The following is a 23,533-nucleotide window of genomic DNA, read 5'->3' on the forward strand; positions in this document are numbered from 1 at the left end:
TTCTAGACATTGATTGACCTTAGCTTCCTCCACCCAGCCCATCAGCACTCATCGTGAAACTGGTATGCACTCGTGATTCACGGGACCCTCCCATAAATACACCACCTAATTAAAAAACATCCTTGAGCATCATCAACCGGCTCCTCAATTTATAGAATACATTATGGGTGGTTGCTCATAGCCAACTAACACAGATTCCAGAGTAGGGTGAATCGGGCTCATTTTCCTTGTTTAATCTCTGAATGATCTTGGGCATATAAGTTCTCAAGCCTTAGTCTCTAGCTGTGAAATGGAGATATCATTCAAATCCTAAACGACTGATGAAATAATCAACATAAAGGGCTCCTGCAGGGGTCAGACACTTGAAATCCAGCAATGCGAGTTCTCCATCCCCTTCTCTCCTGGTTTCTGTAAAGAAAGGGTAATGAGAAGGAACTTGAGAAAACTGGCAACTCTTCTCATATTAATCCGAAAACAGACCAGAGGACCCTTCTGTTTGGACAAACGGAGGCAAGATGGCGCAGTTCCGGGTTCTTCACTGTCAACTTTCCCGCGCCTGGGACAGACACGGGTCGACTGCGCAGGCGCAACCCGACCTCCGGCGGAGAGAAACCGGAACCCGCCTAGCCACGCCTACCTCCCCGCCCCTGACCCGCCTATGTCCCGCCCACTGCCCGCCCACTCCTGGGCCCAGGACATAAAAGCCGCTCCCCGCGGGCGCGCGGCGCGAACTTCCTCGGCCCCTCCTCGTCTACGCGGGACCTGGGAACCTCGTCCGAGAACGCCGGAGCGAACTTCCTGGGCCCCTCCTGGTACCCGGGACCCGGGAGCCTCCTCCGAGAGCGCCGGAGCGAACTTCCTCGGCCCCTCCTCCTGCGTGGGACCCGGGAACCTCGCCCGAGGGCGCCGGAGCGAGCTTCCTTGGTCCCTGCTCCTGTGCGGACCTGGGAACCTCGCCGGAGAACGCCGGAGCGACTTCGTCGGCCTCCACCGCCGGAGGCCGGTGAACCTCGCCCCTCCCTCACATTTGGTTTGTAAATAAAGGTTTTTTTGCCTTGCCTACTTGCCTTTTCTCTGGCATTTGCTCTGGGGGTCGCATTAAAGCCAATCACCTTCCATAGAACAGACTACATATTTTGAAAAGACTAAGAAACCAAGTCTTGGAAATATGAAGCCACTTGCCAAGGTAACAAAGTGTGGTGGAGACAGGATTTGAATTCATCCTGTGTGGCTCTAGACTCTGCATTCTGCTGTGTGGATGTCTACACAGGTGTTTACCTGAACGCAACCACAATTCTAAAGGCTGTTTACAACGTGTCATCAGAAACATTAAGTAAACAGGAATGGAGCATTTTATTTCCATTGTGAAATGAACATGTGTGTGTGCAGGACTAGAGGAGGAATGGAAGTCTTGGGGAAAGCTATAATAGATAAGGTGATGGGGTGGAATTTGGATGTTTACAAAATCTATTTAAGTATAAAGTGGAGTAGGGTGTAAATTACAAAGCCTCTAGGACTCTAGGTGAGCTAGCAGTGTAAAGAAGGAATCAGGGCCCTCCTGAAACTTGGAAAGGGTGCAAATGTGTCTGCCTGGCTCTCAGGCTAAACTCCAGCCACCTGCCAGAAAGCTGCCCAACAAAATCTCAGGAATCTGTATACCTGACAGCCACACTTAGCAAGGGGCAAGGTCACCGCCGTGTTCAATGTCAATTGGGCAGCCAGCCGGGTGGCAGCAGGGGCAATCTTCAATCAGAAAACTCTAGTTTTCTGCACACATCTTTAAAAGCACCCTGCTCTCTCCTTTGTAGAAGCAAGCACTACGCCTTACAGTCTCTTATGGAAAGATTAGCTTTCTGAGACAGAGCCGAGTGGGGGAAACCAAGCTCCACAAAGCAGGTGCTCTCAAAGGTCAGTCAGGCTTAATCTGCCACCGCTAAGGATGCTGAGAGGTGTTAGCCGAGTGAATGCAAGACAGTGTTGCCACTGAATTTCAGAATGTCTGAATGTCACTTTGTATTAGAGCACTGATTACAAGGGAAAACTTGACAGCCTTAATAGCTGTGACTAATAACAGCCTATGAGGTTTAGTAAAAAGAGCCCAATAAGGGCTGACCACAGCTGAGCTATGGCCCTTCTGAGTGGTAAAGGAAAGGGCTCTCCTTTCTGTTCTCAGCACACCTGGAAAATGCTCCCTTGCTTAATTCCTTAGCCCTGCAGAGACACAAGTGAATTATTTCCAGGAACAGCAAAAGTCATTATAATAAAATATTTTATATTTGTTTCATGATTTGCATTTTACAAATTCCCAATTGTTCAAAATTTCTTACTTGGTACTGTGCCCCATTTGGCTTAAATATGTACTTGGAAACATTACTATTTGCTATTTAACTGAGTGATGAATTATGGTATTGTATCACATTCACATGATGACAGGGCTTGGGAGGTGACCTGCACTTATCTTTTTGTTAAGAGGAAGAAACTGAGATGCTCAGAGTTGAATTGATCTGCTGATGTTCACAGTGTCAGTAGCCAAGAGAGGAACCTTGGTTCTCTATATTAGAGGCAAAACAGAGTGGTGGGTATGAATATGAAGGGCAGGATAATAGACGCCTAGGTTCAAATTCCAGACCCATAACTTATCACCTGTGAAGTCTTAGCCCAGTTACCTAAGCTAACTGTCACTCACTTTCCATGTCTGTGAAATGAGGATAGTAAAATTACCTCCCTTGGAATGACTGAGCCTTCAATGAACTAGGCCACGTGAGTTTCTTAGAGCAGTAATTGGTACACAGAAACCATTGCACAAACATTAGCTGTTATCATTACTTCAGTGCTATTTCTTCTATGCTGTACTCATGTTTCAAGAGATCAGTCATGATGGAGAAGAAATTCATTATTGTTCGTCTGCCTAATAATAATTTCGGTTTCTTGAAGTAAAAGCACTCTGCTTCTCTTTTGGATAACCTCCACTTTCCAATGGCCAGTCCCTGCTATTTGAGTATAGGGCTGAATCCAGAAGTGGTCAAGTTGTACAAGCAGAACTGATCAGCATATCCCATCGCCCTGACCAAAGCCATTGTTTGGGACATGAGCATGTGGCCCAAATTGCCCCAGTCAAAGCCAAATTTCAGGGCTTATTCTGAAACTCTTAGGAAAGAGATGTTCCCTGAAAGCTTGGCTTGCTAAGCCTGGACTGCTTGACGCCCACTGAGAAGGACATTTCCTGAAAGTAATTCCAATCAAGACTAAAACGAAGCCAAATGTTGGAGTCAGCACCCTGGATGCCTTGCTCGTGAACCAAGATCCGGCTGGACCTAAGTCTGAGTCATGTTTATCTGACGTAAATCAATATTCCATCACTTCCCTTAATTTCGCTGGAGTTGCTTTTCTGGCCCTTGAAACTGAAGAGATCCCAATGAACGCTCATAGTAACTTTTACAGGAACCCAATAAAAAGAAGAGGAAGCTGATTAACTCTGCACAGGACAGGTCTTTGAATTGTGAACTAACCATCAAAACAGAAATAAAGCTGTCTTTTCTCTTATGGATCACAAAATAAACCTATCTGTAAAAGAAGACAATCAGGGCAATTTTTAAATAAGGTCTGAGGTCTGAGACACATTGGCAGCCCTAAGCGCTCTAAGACATCACTCTTTTGCGAGAGGTGCTCCAGTTGGTTGGAGATTTGGTGTGTGAGGAAGGGCCAAGGAAGGAGAAAAGCCCCTGGCAATGTTATTGCGTGAAAGGGGAGGCAGGGAAACTTGCAGCTGCAAGGGGCCATGTTGCATGGCTTCAACTAAGAATGTGAGTTCCGAACTGAGCGAGCCAAAACAGAAATGGAGAAGAAAGAACCCTCTAATTATTATTGACATCAGAATCTACATAGTAGAGCAAAAGGTTAAGAACAAAGCTTTATCTATAGTCAAGTCAACAGGAAATAGATGCCACACATCCAATTAGAAAGAAAAAATAAACATTTAAATTACAGGTATAAAAAAAAGACAAAATCGGGCAATAACATCCACACCAACTTACAATCTATACTTAAATGCTTGACTCCTGGTAACAGACAAAGGGAAGGAAATTCATGCCCAGTAATTCATAGGAAATTTTGCCAACAGCTGCCAAGGAGGCGTGGCCTTGAACATCTCTGGATTTTCAATACTTGGTGCTAAAATCGAGTTAGCGCGGCTCTGCTGCTCTCTTCTTGTAGCAGGACAAGATGCAGACAAAACCCCTCAGACACCAAGTTAAAGAAGGAAGGGCTTTATTTGACCGGGAGCTTTGACAAGACTCATGTCTCCAAAAACTGAGCTCCCCGAGTGAGCAATTCGTGTCCCTTTTAAGGGCTTACAACTGTAAGGGGGTCCATGTGAGAGGGTCATGATTGATTGAGCAAGCAGGGGATATGTGACTGGGGGCTGCATGCACTAATAATCAGAATGGAACATAACAGGACAGGGATTTTTACCATCCTTTTCCATACAATGTCTGGAATCTATAGATAACATAACCCGTTAGGTCAGGGGTCGATCTTTAACTACCAGGCCCAGGGTACGCGCCGGGCTGTCTGCCTGTGGATTTCATTTCTGTCTTTTAGTTTTTACTTTACATTAAACAATGTAAACAATGAGTCAAATAATAAATTATGAGTAAAGTTACAAACTACTTTGATATGAATGAAAACAAAAGCACAGCATACCAAAACCTATGAGATGCAGCTCAAGCAGGGGTCAAAGGAAATGTATAGCTATAAACACACATTAAAAGATCATAAAAATCTCAAATTAACAACCTCAACTTCTAGCTTAAGAAACTGGATAGAGAAGAAGCAAACTAAAGTTAAGTCAAGCAGACAATAAACCAGGATTAGCAAACTAAATCCAAATAACAATAGCAATGATATCATGAAAGCAGAAATTCATGTATAGAGAATAGAAGTACAATAGAGAAAACCTACAACATCAAAATTGGTTTTCAAAATGATCACTAACATTAACAAATCTTTAGCTAGACCAACCAAGGACAAAAAAAGCAAAGACTTGAGTTTCTAAAACCAGGAATGAAATGGGGGCACACTACTGAATGAACTAAAAGTGTTGTAAAAGTTGATACTCTGGAAAATTATGAGAGAACGAATTAGTTAACCTTGATGAAATGGACAAATTTGTAGACACTACCAAATCTCACTCAATAAATACGTTTATATAAAATATGACTCAACCTATAGTAAATTCAGTGATGAGCTAGAATTTCAAAATTTTCCACAAAGGAAATCATAGTCCCAGATGGCTTCTTTGATGAATTCTGCCAAACATTTAAAGAAGAATTGAGGCTGTGCGTGGTGGCTCACGTCTGTAATCTCAGCACTTTGGGAGGCTGAGGTGGGCAGATCACCTGAGGTCAGGAGTTCGAGACCAGCCTGGGCAACATGGTGAAACATCATCTCTACTAAAAATACAAAATGAGCTGGGCATGGTGGCACACATCTGTAATCCAGCTACTTGGGAGGCGAGGCAGGAGAATCACTGGAACCAGGGAGGCAAAGGTTGCAGTGAGCAGAGATAGTACCACTGCACTCCAGCCTGGGTGACAGAGCAAAACTCCATCAAAAACAGACAAGCAAAAAAAAAAAAAAAAAAGTATTTGCATGCGTGACTAGCAAATACAAATTGTTTAAGAGATTTCACACACAAGTTAAATTCTATTGTATCTGCATTTGAGTCTGTCATTGTACACAATGAACATGAATAATAAAACTCAGACTAATAATTTGAATTTAAAATTTTCTTTAATGATATTAAATAGCAAATGTAAAACAGCATGCCAAGTTAAGAGAAACACTGTGAAAGACAGAAAAACACTTTATAATTTAGTACTTTCAGTGTCACATTTTCCTGCTGTTTGAAGAGGGGCCCCACATTTTCATTTTGCCTGACACATCAAGGTGCCTGCTCTGACCAAAGGAGGCAGACATAAGATCCGCACACCACAGAGTCACAAGAAATGCGTGGACGGACAACAGTGCAGATCAAAAGGCAGCTCTCTCTCTTTTATGTTTCTAGAGCACATTAACTACATTGTTTGTATGAACTTTGCCACATTTTGGTTTGAATTTTGAATATTTTGTGCTGCTTTCCATGTTCCACCACCAACCTAAGTTCCTGGAGTTCTGGGTGTGATTCATCTCCTTGTAATCCCCATAGGAGCTGCTGTAAGAGCAGATTCTTAACAAATGCTTGGCATCTTGAAATTTTTCTCCCAAACCAGACCTCAAAATGCCTACTGAGGTTTCCATCTGCATCCCTGATTTGCTGTGGTGCCTGGCCTGAAGTACATCACAGAGCAGACCCTCAGCCTGTGTGGACCCACTCTGTGTCCTTGGAGAAGGCTTCATGGGAGCTGCCATCGGGGATAGAGAGGGAGGACACCAATTCTCTCCAGACCCCTCCTTTCTGTTCCTGATGAAAATACCTTGGTTTTTCTCTGAAGAACTTAAGCCTCTTTACCCTCACTGCATGTTCAGGCTGAATTAATCCCTGCCCCAGTTCTAGCAATGGGCACAGCACCCTGGCCTGGCCGATCAGCATAACCCATCTCACACCCAGAGAAAGACTGATTCAGGAATGGGCATCAGACCCAGTTCTGCTTACTCGTGTGACTTTCGTTGGTATGAATTTGTCTACTGGAATTAAAACTGGAAAGATAAAAACCATGGCATTGGAGCATGGGGTGGCGGTGGCTATAGAGAAAATAAATGTCTTATTAATGCAGACAACACAGAAGGAATCAGAACTAAGTGATGGGGTGAAACCGAGTCCTGGAGACCCTCAGACTCCAACTTGGACAAAAATCATCACAACCCTTTTAGTTCCATGAACCAATAAACTTCTTTTAAGGAAGAGGAGGCTTAAGCCAGTTTAATTTGGGTTTCTACTACATATAACCAAAAGACTATCTTTTTGTTTTTTTTTTCCAGTACCAATGGGGCACCTATGTGGCCCAGGCTGGTTTCAGATTTCTGGCTTCAAGTGATCCTCCCATCTCATTCCCCCAAAGTGCTCCCATATAATATTTCAGGAATTTATGGTAGACTCGCCAGTACCCACTGCTTCTCTGGTGGTCCTTCCCACCAGTATCTTCAGTGGTGTCTTTATCTCATTGTCTAAGGCCTAGACAGGCCTCTCTGCAGGACTGCATTCAGGACACACACCATTTGCCATTGTGTTCTTCCTGGAAATTAAACCACTTAAGGAAACTTTGGTATGAGAGCTCTTTTGGAGCTGCACCACCTTTACCCAGGAAACACAGCTGTGAACAGAGGTGACGTCAGGCTATTCAGTGACGAGCTCCCTGCACATTTCTTGGGAGGTGGCAGGTAGCTTCAGATTTGTCTAACAGCATGTGCCTGGGAAGACACTCAGCCTCGCCTTATCCCCTCAGACCAAGTTTGGAAACAAGATGCTTCCATGGGTGCAGGGAAGGCTTCCAAATGTGAAATTTCTTTTATAAGTCTTAGGCATCTCATTAGTGCCTAGTGCAGCTGATACCGGAAGGCTGCAGACTTAATTATGGCAGAGCCAAGTTGGCAGTCTCTATCTTCCAGAGCAGCAACAGGGTTTATCAATTTCTTTCCAAGAGTGAAAAGAATCGGGCCCTGTGCTGATGATCCTTGATCGACTTCTGTGTTAATTGGCAAACAGTATAGTTACTAATCACATAAGAGCATGAGCTCATCCTGCTGCCAGAAAAATACACTCTCAAAGGTCCATAATCACACCCTGGAAATCCCATTTCTCTTCTTTCTTGCCAAGTTTTCAAAGAAACATCATAGAAGAGAAGAAAACGTGACTTATAGGTGATGTGTTTGAAAATACAAGAGTTTCAAAAATTCAGAAAAAGCTCATGCAGACTGACTAATCCCTTTGATGGGAAAGCAGGAGGAGGGGAACTTCCAAAGAATGTTCTGTGTTGACACTACCTCACTGTATAGTAATTTCATAAAGCCCCCATGCTGCTCAGTGTTAGCTCTGGAGCCACCAAGCACCGACTCCCTGTAGATCCACCCCCTACCAGCTGTGTGACTACGGGTGAGTGACTTAACCTTTCTGTGCTTCTGTCACCACATTTGTTACATCACATGGTAATAGTATTATCTACCTGAACAACAGGGTTAAATACACTGGACATGCTTATAATAGTGCCTGGCACATAGTGAGAACTATAAAAAAATTAACGTTTTATTATAATTAGCCTCATTATAACCCACGAAGGGCAGGAGACATAAGTTCCATCCTGTTAGATCACAAAGGTCTTCGTGCATCACTCTGCTCAGAGGACATCATCAGTCTCTACATTGAACAGAAGCATTCCATGAAATCAAAAGAAGACTCGGGATCATAATTCCTAAGGTCTCAAGACCGAGTTAAATCACCTCAACAAAGATATTGCAACTCAGGTCCTCTCCTTTTTGAAGCTTTGCAATGGCAGAACATTCACTGGGGATGTTTTAGCAAGGCTGGGTGTGGGTGGCTACTCTTAGAGGAGCTCACTATATCTTGGAATAACTCTAATATTCATTCATTCTACATACACATTGAGTATCTTTCAGATGATAAGCATGGGTGAATAAAATGGACATGCTCTACCTGGTGGAACTTATACTTAAGTGAGGGTTAAAATTATAGAGATATATACCCCTACATGTACATACTAACTCATATATAAGTAATGTTTCTTGACATAATAAATCATTATGCAATGCCTTTTATAAACATCATCTTATTTTCTCCTTCCCAAAACCTCACAGTGAAATTACATTATACACATGTTTAACAAACACATCATTTGATTATATGATCTCAGAACGAAAGGAAGAATGAGAGAAAAATAGAATTACTATCTGATCCCCCGACTCCCTCTAAAAAATTGGATCTTGCTCTGTGTTGTAGCAGGGAGTTTGGAGACAGCCCATGCAAAGAGAAATAGGAAAGAGTATTTCTTTATATTGCGAGTGTTTAGGGATTCAGGTCCTGGTAATCTCAGAGGAATATGACAAGTGCTTTCCAAGGGTTACCTTGACAATTTGCAATTTTTGCACTATATGGTCACGTTGGAGCCAATATTCCATATAGGAATTAATTCAATTTTATGATTATCATCCACAGTTTACAGAGAATGGAAATGAGACCCAAAGACTTGAGATGATATTGCCAAGTTCAAAGAGTTAGAAAGTGCTGGGGCCAGGATTGGACCAAAATGCTGGAGTTTGAAAGTTTAGTCCTTAAGCTATGTTTGGGTCTGGGATGCTTTTGTTCTTCATCATCTCACTATGTTACCAGGCTTCTTACACAATTATTTGCAACCATGTAAATCTTTCTAACCTCTCCTAACAATAGCATTTGTACTGATCTTTTTCAAAGTTCTCTATTAACTTCTCAGAAATCCCAAGCACTATTCTTGCCTACTTTTGATACAGGGAGAAACTATTTCTTCATGTTAAATATTTTCTGTTTATCAACAGATAAATAGAAGAGTGGGCCTAATCTTTATACTTATTTTTGAGTAAGTACTTTACATATTATTTGTGTAATAAAAAAGTTGTGTGTGTGTGTGTGTGTCAATACAAGATAAAACAAAATAAAAACAAGTCATAATTCGTCCAGAAGGGCTAATCGATCAAATCAAAATTTGAATTCATATGAGAGTTCTAAAATCTAGCTCGTCACTCCTACATCATACGGCCCCTCCCAAATTAATAAGAAAGTAACAACACCTACAAAATGGTGATTTCTAGACATTTGAGTCAAAGCCTTCTAAGGGGGGTCCAACCTAGAAATCACAAAACAGATCTATCGGCTGGGAGCGGTGGCTCAAGCCTGTAATCCCAGCACTTTGGGAGGCTGAGACGGGTGGATCACGAGGTCAGGAGATCGAGATCACCCTGGCTAACACGGTGAAAACCCGTCTCTACTTAAAAATACAAAAAACTAGCCGGGCGAGGTGGCGGGCGCCTGTAGTCCCAGCTACTCAGGAGGCTGAGGCAGGAGAACGGTGTGAACCTGGGAGGCGGAGCTTGCGGTGAGCTGAGATCTGGCCACTACAGTCCAGCCTGGGCCACAGAGCAAGACTCCGTCTCAAAAAAACAAAACAAAACAAAACAAAACCAGATCTATCTAATTAGTCTACCTTGCCTTCTTGTCCGTAAGCTCCCCGTGACTCCCTTTGGTCCTGGGCAAGAAGAATATTATAAGTGTTATTTGGCCTGCATTAATGTCATGGATGATTGAGGAAAACTTGACACCTCTTTCTGTCTCATATGCACCTTCATTCATTGAAAAATGAAAGCATTTTTTGAGTTCCTGCTGTGTGCAGCACAGAGACAACAAATGAACTAAGACTTGGTTTCTATTCTTACGGAGTTCAGATCATGAGAAAGGATTAAAAAACAATTAACCAAACAAATACAAAAAATAATAATATGTAAGTGCTACAAAGGACTTAAATCATATCACTCAACTTTTAATAAAGCCTTAATTATTTGTCAAGTCGTGTGTTAAGTAATTTACATTCATTATCTCTTGATACACATTCATATCACTATACAAAGCATGTTAACATATGATGATAGTGCAGCACTGAGCACAGTGTCTGGTACTTTGTAAGCACCTCAATAAGTAATCAATTTTCTTGTTATTATCTCATTAATCCTTATGGTATCCCTTTTAAGAGGCCGGTATTGTAGTACTCATTTTATTAACAAAAGATTGAAGCTCAAAATAATGATAACTGCCTGGTGGCGATTATAGACTTTACCTTTTGAATAAAGTAATGGGTCAATTTTATGCTTTAACTTGTCCTAACTATAGACTCCAGTTGTCCAATTAAACACTAGTGTAGGTGTTGCTGCAGAGGTATTTTGTAGATGTGATTAAACTCTATAATCACTGACTTTCAGTAAAATAGATTATAGCCAATAATCTGGCTGGGTGAGCCTAATTTAAGAGCTGAGCAGAGGTTTTCTTGAAAAACAGAAGGAATTCCCCATGTCCCGCAGCATCACTTCCTGCAGAGGGATTTGTAGTTCCCCTTCCTGAAAACCTGCAAATGGATTTTGGACTCACTTTGACAGCCCCTACTTTTGCATAGGCTTATTCCTTGCAATGTGTCTGTTAAATATGTGCATATCATACTGTTTCTGTTTCTCACCACCTGACAGATACAGTTGAAATAATGGCTACTTAGTGGTACAACCAGATTTGAATAGATACTCAAAAGTTAAAGTCCATAATTGCCACAAAACAATTGCTTCATCAGTTATTTCATAAGATACATGAAATTAAAATTTCATCTTATCTAAAAAGAAGTCTTCAAAAGTCAAAATTAAATTTCAAAACACTCGATTAAGCAAAATGTCCCAAAATAGCTGATTAAATGTATTTTACGTAATGTGAGGTTGTCAGAGTAGCAGAAATATCTCAGGAACCTCAAATCTCATAAACACTGACAACAAGGCTTATAGTTTATTATATCCTGGATTCTACTATATGCAAAAAGTCCCCAGCATAAGAACCAACTCAGAGGTTCATTTTCTTTATCTGCCGTCAGCTGGCATCCCCACGCCAGTCTCTGGATGTGTCTCTCATGATAGTTTGTTTTCCTCCCTTTGCCTTCGGTTCTGATTTCTAAAGCTGTGAGACAGCTGTAAACATCAGTGAAAGAAAACCTAGGGTGTTTGGCTCAACTCAAATGATAATTTGTCGTCCCAGTACTAGGCATTAGATATCTCTGGAACCTGCCTGGCCCAATATTTCAACTCTATTTTTGTGTCCCCTGATAACATACTAACATCTTGGTATATGCTTTCAAAACTCAAATACCTGTTGTTCCCTGAAGAAAAGGAAGAAAGTCATTTCAGATAAGATAGTACTTGGTGAAAAAGTCAATAAAAATTCAGTTCAGCTCAATGCATGATTTTTATGTCAAGGGGTTGATAGCCAATATGGGGAAGAGTGGAAAGTGTTTGAAAGATGCTTCCATTCTCTCTCTCCTTGTGGGCAGCGAATGACCATCTGCAGTGTAGAGAAACTAGGGAGCAACTTCCACCTACTTGACCCCACTTGGGGTCACTACAGGGGAGATTCCTGGCCAATGGCTTGATGTTTGGCTCCGCAAGTTTTCTTGATCAAATATATCTGCAAAACATATGCAACAAAATATAAAACCGGTGTGTCTTTAACCTCTCTGTGGAAATCTTGAAGCTAGTGAAGCAACAATAAAGATAAAATCTTCTTCCGTAGAGAGATGGAGGAAATACACCAAGAAAAATTAAAGAGACCATAAGGCCCGTGAAATAGAGGTCAATTTAGTGTCCAGAACATTAAGAGTGGTCAACCAGTGTCCACTGAAAGAATGTGAAGTCATCAAACAGTGCTATACTAACCACCCCTCAGAAAATTCCCTTTTCTTAGTACCATCTCTATGGAAATAGCAACAGGGAAGCATGGTCCTGCCTGCCCTGGAATGCTGACTGGTTTATAGGTGAACACCTGCCCCAAACTAGGCCAGTCCATGACAGGAATGAAATTTAGGCATCAAGTCTCTGTCTTAGCTTCAGGCATTGAGTCTCTGTCTTAGCTTTCTTCATGAAAAGAAGGGATATAAGTTTGGGACAGTTGGTGGTCATTGACTGAGACATGCACTGAGAAACAGAGCTTTTCTCTAGCAGAGAGAAGCAGAATAAAAGCATTGGTTCCAGCTCATCCTTAAGGGAGGGGTGGCGAATTCCCTGTCCTTGATGTCCACTAGATGCTCTAACATTATCATAACTAAAGTCAGCGCCCTTTTCATCTTGAGTCCTCCGGGAGGGTTGCTGGCCTGAAGTCTCTACAGCTTTCACACAACCCTGAAGAATTGAAGGCACCTTCCCTGGTCACATTTTTCACATCTAAGCCAGAGATCAGAATAGACCCTACTACACTCCCTGCGGCACATCCTTGGCCTCACTGCTGGGAAGGTAGAGGGGTCATCAAGAGACATTGAGCTAAGGGTCATAGATGAGGGTTCAATGCTCAGTTATGCTGCATGTTTCCGGAGTGATCCCAGGCCAGCAAATCAGCCGTCTTACTGGTCTCCTTCTCCTCATCTCTAAAATGAGGAGTAATGCTATGTGCCACTGGGGTTCACAAAGATGAACAGCACTTTGACCAAGATGAAAGATGAGGGGATGGAAGGTGTATTAATCTGTTCTCGTACTGCTATAAAGAACTACCTGAGACTGGGTAATTTATGAAGAAAAAAGGTTTAATTAACCCAGTTCTGCAGCTGTCCAGGAGGCATGGCTGGGGAGGCCTCAGGACAGACAGTGCTGGTATCTCTTCCCTTTTTATAAGTATAGTAATTCCAGCAGGGGGGGCATCACTGTCATGGTCTCGCCTAAACCTAATTATCTCTCAAAAAACCCCATCTCCAAATGCCATCACAGAGAGGGTTAGGGCTTCAAAATATGATTTTTGGGAGGAGACGGTTCAGTCTATGGAATGGGCCAAAAGGGAACAGATGAGGGTCCCTCTGAAAGGTCCCCTTTCTTAGAGATGAGAGACAGAAGACACAGAAGAGAGACAGAAACTCTCTTTGTAGTAGGTTGATGACTGATGTCCACACTTAATCCCTGGAACCTTTAAATGTCCCCTTAATGACCAAAAAAAGGGCTTCACAGATGTGATTGAGTTAGGGGTTTTGAGATGGCATGACTAGCATAGATTATCCGGGTGGACCCTAGATTTAATTATATACATCCTTAAAAGAGGGGGGAAGAAGAAGATTTGACAGACCAGGAGAAGGCCATGGGACTATAGAGGCAGAGACTGGAGAGAGCGACCCCAAGCCAAGGAATGCCTGCAGCCAGCAGAAGCTGGGAGAGGCGAGCAAGCATCCCCTCTAGAATTTCAGAGGGAGCACGGCCTGCTGGCACCTTGATTTGGGCCCTGAAAAGCTGATTTTGGGTTTCTGGCCACCAGAACTGTGAGAGGATGCATTCCTGTTGTTTTAAGTCACCTAGTGGGTGGTAATTTGTTAGAGCAGAAGCATGAAACGAATACACCATCAGGCAGAGAGGGATGGAGACAGACGACAGCAAACACACAGCTGAGATGCAGAGCATGCTGGAGGCAGAAAACAGAGAAACAGGAGAACAGAGGGGAGAGTGGAAGGAGAAGGTGGAGAACACCCCGGTTTCAACATGAATTGGTTGTGCATTTGTGTGCCCCGTGTTTCCACTCATTCGGAGGCGGGGGGTCCTAGTTACTGACAGACCCCAGCAACCACACGGAATAATGAGTGCGCACGCGCTCATCTCTAATTCCTTCCCTGCGTGTGAATCTATTAGCACTTCAGTCAAGCTCTGCCTAGTTACATCTGTAACCTGCTAATACAACCGTCTTTGTTGACTGAAGGAATCATCTTATCCAGCTTAGGCCAAATTAAAATTTAATACAACACCAAGTTGCCACAGAATGAGGATGCAAATAGCAGTTATTTAATTAACACCTAAACCTGATTAGACGGCTCCACTGAAAGAAATTTTCTGGAAGAAAAACCCACAATAGTGACTTCATCGAAGCATGAGCAAAACCTCATGTGCGGTCACTGCAAGCCAGGTTTTGGCAGGTCCTCGTGTTAGGATAGACCTGGCTGGAGTCTCTGGCTAATTCTCAATCCCTTGGATAGATCTGTTTTCTGGGTGTTTGGAAAGGAGATAAAAATGGAGAGGGAGACAGAGACAGAAACTGACAGAGAGGGACAGACAGACAGAGAAAGAAAGAGTGAGAGCCTACGTGCCTAAATAAGGAGTCAAAGGCAGATAAACAGAAAGACAGAAAGGTACCAAAGACACAGGCAGAAATTATAACCATGAATGAAAACAAAAACAGAACAAAGCAGAGACAGAGAACAAGCCAGGCAGAGAGATAGCGGCACCGAGATATCCGGGTAGGGAGACAGAGGGAGAGGGAGAAAAGGAAGGCAAGGGAAAGAAGATCAGGGTAGAGGAGGGAAGGAGAGAGGTGAGGGAAACTGAATGGGGAAACCAGAGTGATTTTAACAAGAGAGATGGGAAATCCAAGAGAGAGCAGAGAGATAAAGAGACAGAAAGAAATAAAAGCCAACCACAGCACAGAGAGATGAAAAGACAGATGACTGGATACAGGTGAGCTGGGAAAGGAGGATGTCTCCAGGCTGGAGGGAGCCTTGAAGCACAACCCACTCACCCTTTGCCCTGGGTCTGCCATCATTCCCTCATCCGCTCCCAGCTTCCACCAACAGGTAAAACTCATTTCAGGAGTTTGTCAAGTGAGGACAGGTTTTTGTTGTTGTTGTTGTTGTTGTTGTTGTTATAGAAAACATCTATGAGGCCGGGCGCGGTGGCTCAAGCCTGTAATCCCAGCACTTTGGGAGGCCGAGACGGGCAGATCACGAGGTCAGGAGATCGAGACCATCCTGGCTAACACGGTGGAACCCCGTCTCTACTAAAAAATACAAAAAACTAGCCGGGCGAGGTGGCGGGCGCCTGTAGTGCCAGCTACTCGGGAGGCTGAGGCAGGAGAATGGCGTAAACCTGAGAGGCGGAGCTTGCAGTGAGCTGAGATCCGGACACTGCGCTCCAGCCTGGGCGATAGAGTGAGACTCCGTCTCAAAAAAAAAAAAAAGAAAAAAAAAGAAAACATCTATGGCTCATGCCTGTAATCCCAGCACTTTGGGAGGTCGTGGCAGGCAGATCACTTGAGGTCAGGAGTTCTAGACCAGCCTGGCCAACTTGGTGAAACCCCCTCTCTACTAAAAATACAAAAATTAGCCTGGTGTGGTGGTGCCTGCCCGTAGTCCCAGCTACTTGGGTGGCTGAGGCAGGAGAGTCACTTGAACCCAGGAGTCAGAGGTTGCAGTGAGGCGAGATGGCGCCACTGCACTCCAGCCTGGGTGACAGAGTGAGACTACATCACAAAAGAAAGAAGAAAAGAAAGAAGAAAAGAAAGAAAGAAGAAAACATAAAGAAAAGAAGCCTCTATGTCAAAGATGGGCAAATCTGATAGGAAACCTTGCTTTTGTTCCCCAAAGCCTGTGGAGTAGCTATCTTTCAGAAAACACTAAAAGAAGGTAGGAATGGCCAGAGTCTATGAAGACTAGACCTCATTTCCTACTGATCACTTCCACATTGACCCACCTATTGGAGAGGGGCTCTCAGAAAGAGTCTGGAAGAACTATCCTTTCTTTGTGTCATTCAAACATTGCAAATTAAAGAATGGAGAATGACTTGTTTTTCTTCTATGTGATAATTATTCACCACCAATTTTTTTTCTCCGAATGAAAGAGCAAGGAGACATGCCTATTGAGTCAGCTTAATATACAAATCAGACGATTTGCTAAATTATGGTAATCCAAAGCAACCCTGACGTGCTGCACCAGCGTTTCAGAGTCCTACTTCAGGGCAGGAATATGTGTGAATTGACCTGACAGCAGCAAGGCTATTTTTGATTTCTCCTGTTGTATTAATGTTCACCCCATCATTTCTTGTCCTGCATCTTAGACCACACAGTAGGCTCATTTCCCAAGGCGATGCGAGACAAGACACAAGCCAATCAGTTCCTGGTATTTGTCTTGCTAGAAAAACACAGAAACCATGATGGGTCACACCTGTATTGAGAGAAAAAGCTTAATCTTTCTCATTCTCTAATAAGTACCCCAGTAGTCTGGGGAAATCATTTGGTTTTCTATTTTTGCAAAGAATTCTTAATTTGCAAGACAACCATTTTCTGGGCCCGCTTATTGCTAAGCAGAAAGCTGACAGTCAGTAACATATTGTAAAGATCACCATGAAGGGCCGGGTACGGTGGCTCATACCTGTAATCCCGTGCCTGTAATCCTCTTCCATTGGGAGGTGGAGGCAGGTGGATCACGAGGTCAGGAGTTCGAGACCAGCCTGGCCAACATAGTGAAATGCTGTCTCTACTAAAAACACCAATAATTAGCTGGGCATGGTGGCAGGCACCTGTAATTCCAGCCACTCGGGAGGCTGAGGCAGGAGAATCACTTGAACCAGGGAGGCAGAGGTTTTAGTGAGCCAAGATCCACCATTGCAATCCAGCCTGGGTGACAAGAGTGAAACTCCCTCACTAGATAAATAAATAAATAAATAAATAAATAAGTCATCATGAAGGTTGTGTGTTGGCTGCAGTAGGGTCTGTTCCAGAAAATGATTCTTGTCTTGTTTCTCTTCCCCTTCTCCTCCTCCTCCTCCTCCTCCTTCTTTTGAAACAGGGTCTCGCTCTGTCATCCAGGCTGAAGTGCAGTGGCACAATCATATCTCAGTGTAGCTTCAAACTCCTGGGCTCAAGGGATCCTCTCACCTCAGCCTCTCCAGTAGCTGGGATTTTACTTTTATTATTTTTTTTTGCAGAGACAGGGTCTCACTATGTTGTCCAGGCTGATCTTGAACTGGGCTCAATCGATTCTGTCTCTCCTCGGCCTCCCAAAGTGCAGGGATTGCAGGCATAAGCCACCAGGCCTGGCCTCCTTGTTTATTTCCATGAGGGAAAAAGGATGTAAACTTTACTTTTCCTCTGCAATGCTGCCAGAGCTGTGTGTTCTTCTCTAAAATGCACCACTGGGTCTATAGGGATTGAGGCCCAAGACAGATGTTCTCTAGCGCCCTGCTCAGGCCCTGCACAGATAGGTGACCACTGAATGGTGCTGATGACAGGTGGACAGGACTCTGAAGACCTTCTGCAGAGAAAGAAAATGAGATTATTTACAGATCCCTGGGAACAGAATGCCAAAGCAGCTCAGCAATTTATTCAGGTTACGCTGCTCCCAGAAACAAATGCCTCTGAATTCCATTTGGAAGAGGAGCCCTGGGGTAATGGTTTTGGATGTTTGATTTGAGCTGAACCTGTGATGAGATAGAAAAAAAAAATCCATGCTTTCATTTATTAGATCAATGTAAGGGGTGACTTTCTTGATCAGGAAGGCAGGTGAAGCTTGAGGGAGGGCAGACAGAAAGTTACTGAACCCCGTAATTTATACCAGCAATGCACAAAGAAATTGAGGGTGCCCAGAGTTAATCTAATTTCCACGTTCATGTGTCATGATGGGATTTAGAAATGACTGTCAAAAGTGGCGCTGTAAATGTCGAAGCTCACAGGGTCGTGTAAACCCCACGGAACGGAAGACCACCGAGTGACTCCTTATTCCAGGAGGGGAGCCTTGGGCCACGTCTCCGAAATCATTGAATTTACTTCCCTATTGACAGACAGGAGCAGAAGCCCAGGAAACCTGGCTGTCTTCCTCAAGGGTTACCAGCCAGAAAACGAAACTCACACTGATTGGCCTCAAATTTATGTCAATGTCTTCTCACTCATGAAGGCAACCAAGTATTAAATTTTTCAGTCTTTTGTGTAATTTGGCAGGAGACCTGGAAAAATGATATTCATAATCCCTAAATCCAATTTAGTTGCTGCTTTGTTTTACAAGAAGTCTTCGTTTAGATTTCTGGTTTCATTTAGAGAAACAAACCAGTATTGTGTGTGGACACGGAGCCCCGTCGTCTACGCTTTTGCAAAAACAGCTGCAAGTAAACCTTTGTCCCATGAAGCCTGTGATGCACCAGTAACAGGAATCCTGCCCGCCTTTCTATGGCCTGGTGGGCCTCTGAAGCTCCCTGTGCAACAGTGGGCCGCACAGCCGCCTTAGGAGGTAGATGGGAAAGGGGTGATCGCTCCCTCTAAATAGATGAGGAAATTGAGGCAGAAAGAGGTCATCTGGTTTGTTCAAGGTTAGGCATGAAGTTCTGTCAGAAGGTGAACCTAATTCTCATAACTTCTAGGACAATGATTTTTTCCCTCCCTCCCATCTTCCTTCCTTCCTTCCCTCCCTCTCTCTCTCCCTTCTTCCTTCTCTCCTTCCTTCCTTGCTTCTTTCCTTCCTCCTTCTCCTTTCCTTTCTCCTTTCCTCCCTCCCTCCCTCCCTCCCTTCCTTCCTTCCTCCTTCTTTCCTTTCATCTCTTTCCTTTATTCCACGTTCCTTTATTTCTTCTTCTTGCCTTCATTCCTCCTTTCTTTCCTTTCTTTTCCTTCTTTCCCTTCCTTCCTTCCTACCTCCCTTCATTCCTTCTTTCTCACTCTCTGCTTTCATCCTTCTTTTCTTCCTTCCTTCCTCCCATTCTTTCTTCTTCCTTCCTTCCTTCCTTCCTTCCTTCCTCCCTTTCTCCCTTTTTTCCTTCTTCTCTTCCTCCCTTCCTTCTACTACTGTGACTATTCAATATAAAGTTTATATAAATCATTTAAACACATCAAACTTGTGCTTCGAACCATCGTGTTTATCGTTCCCCCTGTCTGAGACTATCTTCCCCCAGACCTTTGCTAGACTGGTCCCTTCTCACCTGACTGAAGTTCAGATATCTCCTTCTAGGTGGGGTATCCTAGAGTAGTCATCCCCTCTAAATGGCCGCCACTAAAACGGCCCCCTCTAAAATGGCCCCCACCCACCCCTGCCTCTCTATCCCTTTACTTGGTGGTGTTCTCTCCATCATATGTGTCATCATCGCAACTTCTCATGTCTGTGTCTGTTTCCCAATCCAAACATCAGCTCCTTGAGGGCAGAGACTGTCTCCCTCATGGTGGCCACTGTGTCCCCAGTCTGAGAACAGTGTCTGACCCAGAGTGGTCATAGCAAAGCCTTGTTGAATGTATAGATCCAAAGATGAAGGTTGTTGATTGAATAATGAATAGAGGATGAACCAAAGGAAGAAAATAAAGGAAGGGAGGATGAGGGAAGGAGGGAATCAATAGCTTGGCACAGAGCCTGGCATATAGTAAGTGCTCAATAAATTCCAATCGTTGTTGTTGTTAATAATAATAATCTTACCCTACCTCCTCTTCCTGCAGGTTTTACAAATTGCTCTGGAGACCCAGAGTCTCTCCTCTATGTAGTAGAGTAAGCACACTGGTTTAAGCACACTGCCCGGCTGTGGAGGTGGTGCCTGCACACTGTCTCGATGTGTAAGTCACGAACAACCACGTATCCTTTCCTGGAGAGATCAGCCTTGCTGGGGAACAAGTGCTCAGGGGATTTGACCTGTAATAGGGTCACAATGGGACCATCCTGAGATTCCAAAGACCCTCCTCATCTTGCCACTAGCTCCTGCCTTTTCAAAGTTGCTCCTGGACAGACACCCATGCTTGTCCAATACCCCACTTGGGAGGGAATATCCACTTCCTCTCATGTCTGCTGCTGGGGTGCCTGGAGGGGGCTTGGGGTTTCTTACCTGACATAAGGGAGCTGGAGCCCCTCATCCCCTGTGCTGAGGGAGGTGAGTGTCAAAGCTAAGACAGCAGTGGCCATACCTATCCCCTTAAATGCATGACCACATTAGTGACCAGCCTATGCTTTGTGGGACCCAGGCAATACGGAGCTGCCAGTGTTTGGAAACAACCCAGAATTGATTTCATGGGAATAAAAGAGATTTATATTGTGGGTATTAAAACAGGTTTCTATGTGTGCTAATTTGTATGGACATAGTGTTGCAGTCTTGGGCATGTGTCTCTCTCTCTCCCTCTCTCTCTCTCTCTCTCTCTGTCCTCTCTCCCTCTCTTTCTCTCCTCTCTCTCTCCCTCTCTTTCTCCTCTCACTCTTTCTCCCTCTCCTCTCTCTCTTGCTCACTCCCCCTCTACTCTCTCTCTCTCTCCTCTCTCCCTCTCTCTGTCACTCCCTTTCTCCCCCCTCTCTCCTCTCTCCCTCTCTTTCCTCTGTTCCTCTCTCTGTCACTCCCTTTCTTCTCTCTCTCTCTCTCACTCTCTCCCTTTCCTCTCCCTCTCTCCTCTCGCTCTCTTACTTTTTCTCTCCTCTGCTCCATCTCTCCTCTCTCTCTCTTTCTCTCTCTCTCTCTCTCCCTCTCCTTCTCCCCTCTCTCTCCCTCTCCTCTATCTCTCTCTCCCCCTCCTCTCTCTCTCTCTCACTGTTGCTTTCCTACTGGACAGTACCATGCTATAGAAAAAGCTGAAAAAATATTTGCATTATCCAGAAATATGTTTACTAGAAGGTTCCTGTTGGTTAGATGGTTAGAATAAATCCAGACCCACACCATGATGAGGAAGACCCCATGACTCTCCCTCTCTCTGTCCTCCTACCAGTCTGGCTCAGCCCAGTTGACTTTCTGTGTGTTCTCCATACCGGTTGAGGTTACCGCTACCTCGAGGCCTTTGCACATGTGAGTCCCTCTGTCCGTAATGTTCTCATCTCCTGATACTGGTTTGAGCAACACCAGCGTTCTACATTTGGGTCTCTGCTCCCATGCTGCCTGCTCAAACTCCCTTTCTATGACCACTTGCATAAAGCAGCCCCCTGTCCAGCAGCCTAATGGTCTCTTTCCCAGTGGCCTGTTTTATATTGTTTTCTCCAAAGTACTCATCACCATCTAAAGGGTCATGGACTGCCCATACTCTCCCGGTTGAGAGCCAGGACCTTAGAACACTGCCAGGCACAGAAAGTGGATCAAGATCCACTTTCAATGATAAACAGAGGAAATGCAGGCAGACTACATGGGGACGAATCCATTCACAGGTCATTCGATGGGTCAGCCTACTGACTGAGTGATCTATAGAGCATCTACAGTTCTACAGTGACTTGAACCTAGAGCAGGCTCTTATGAAAATGTTCCTTCTAACAACTGCTCTGTGTTTAAAAACAAACACAAAAAAACCCTAACCATGCCAGTAAGTTTCCCAAGAATTTTATTAAATTATTAATTTATTTCTTTAGGAATTTTTTTTTTTTTTTTTTTTTGAGATGGAGTTTCAGTTTGTTGCCCAGGCTGGAGTGCAGTGGTGCGATCTTGGCTCACTGCAAGTTCCGCCTCCTGGGTTCAAGCGATTCTCCTGCCTCAGCCTCCCAAGTAGCTGGGACTACAGGTGCCAGCTGCCATGCCCAGTTAATTTTTTGTATTTTCAGTAGCCACATGGTTTCACCATTTTGGCCAGGCTGGTCTCGAACTCCTAGCCTCAAGCAATCCACCCGCCTTGGCCTCCCAAAATGGTGGGATTATAGACACGAGCCACCGCACCCAGCCAGGAATTTTATTTTATCTCCCTACCATCTGAATTATGGGGAAATGAACTTTTTTCTTTTTTTTCTTTTTCTTTTTATTTATTTTTTTATTATACTTTAAGTTCTAGGGTACATGTGCACAATGTGGAGGATTGTTACATATGTATACATGTGCTGTGTTGGTGTGCTGCACCTATTAACTCGTCATTTACATTAGGTATTTCTCCTAATGCTATCCCTCCTCCCTCCCCCTACCCCATGACAAGCCCTGGTATGTGATGTTCCCCGCCCTGTGTCCAAGTGTTCTCATTGTTCAATTCCCACCTATGAATGAGAACATCAGTGTTTGGTTTTCTGTCCTTGCAATAGTTTGCTCAGAATGATGGTTTCCAGCTTCATCCATGTCCCTACAAAGGACTTGAAGTCATCCTTTTTTATGGCCGCATAGTATTCCTGGTATATATGTGCCACATTTTCTTAATCCAGTCTATCATAGATGGACATTTGTGCTGGTTCCAAGTCTTTGCTATTGTGAATAGTGCCACAATAAACATACATGTGCATGTGTCTTTAAAGCATCATGATTTATAATCCTTTGGGTATATGCCCAGTAATGGGATTTCTGGGTCAAATGTTATTTCTAGTTCTAGATCCTTGAGGAATCGCCACACTGTCTTCCACAATGGTTGAACTAGTTTACAGTCCCACCAACAGTGTAAAAGTGGTCCTATTTCTCCACATCCTCTCCAGCACCTGTTGTTTCCTGACTTTTTAATGATCCCCATTCTAACTGGTGTGAGATGGTATCTCATTGTGGTTTTGATTTGCATTTCTCTGATGGCCAGTGATGATGAGTATTTTTTCATGTGTCTGTTGGCTGCATAAATGTCTTCTTTGAGAAGTGCCTGTTCATATCCTTTGCCCACTTTTTGATGGGGTTGTTTGATTTTTTTCTTGTAAACTTGTTTAAGTTCTTTGTATATTCTGGATATTAGCCCTTTGTCAGATGAGTAGATTGCAAAATTTTTCTCCCATTCTGTAGGTTGCCTGGAAAATGAACTTTTTTTCTTGTTTAGTAGGTATAGTGCAGGTATCTGCAGTTTCTCCTTCTGAATGGAAATAATACATGGCCATCTGTGCCAATGAATTCAGATCAGAGAGAAGTCACCTCAAACAAGGCTCTACCTGGTTGATTTAGTTCTTTTGTAAAAACATAAGTCACATTCTTGGTCTGACTGTCAGTTTTGCTTCAGGGTAGACTTTGTGGTTCTTTCCACCAATTTCAAAGGCTTCTGACACATTTCTCAACTCTAAATTTACCTCTCTTGAGGGGAGGATAAAACAGCCCTGGCTTCTGAGTTACTGAGTCACAGACGGCAGAGCAGATGGAAAGATCTAAGCTGATCCTGCGTTACCTGGCCGGTCCACACTCCTGCAACAGC

This window comes from Trachypithecus francoisi, unplaced genomic scaffold, assembly GCF_009764315.1.
Source record: "Trachypithecus francoisi isolate TF-2019V2 unplaced genomic scaffold, Tfra_2.0 Lachesis_group11, whole genome shotgun sequence".
Lineage (NCBI taxonomy): Eukaryota > Metazoa > Chordata > Mammalia > Primates > Cercopithecidae > Trachypithecus > Trachypithecus francoisi.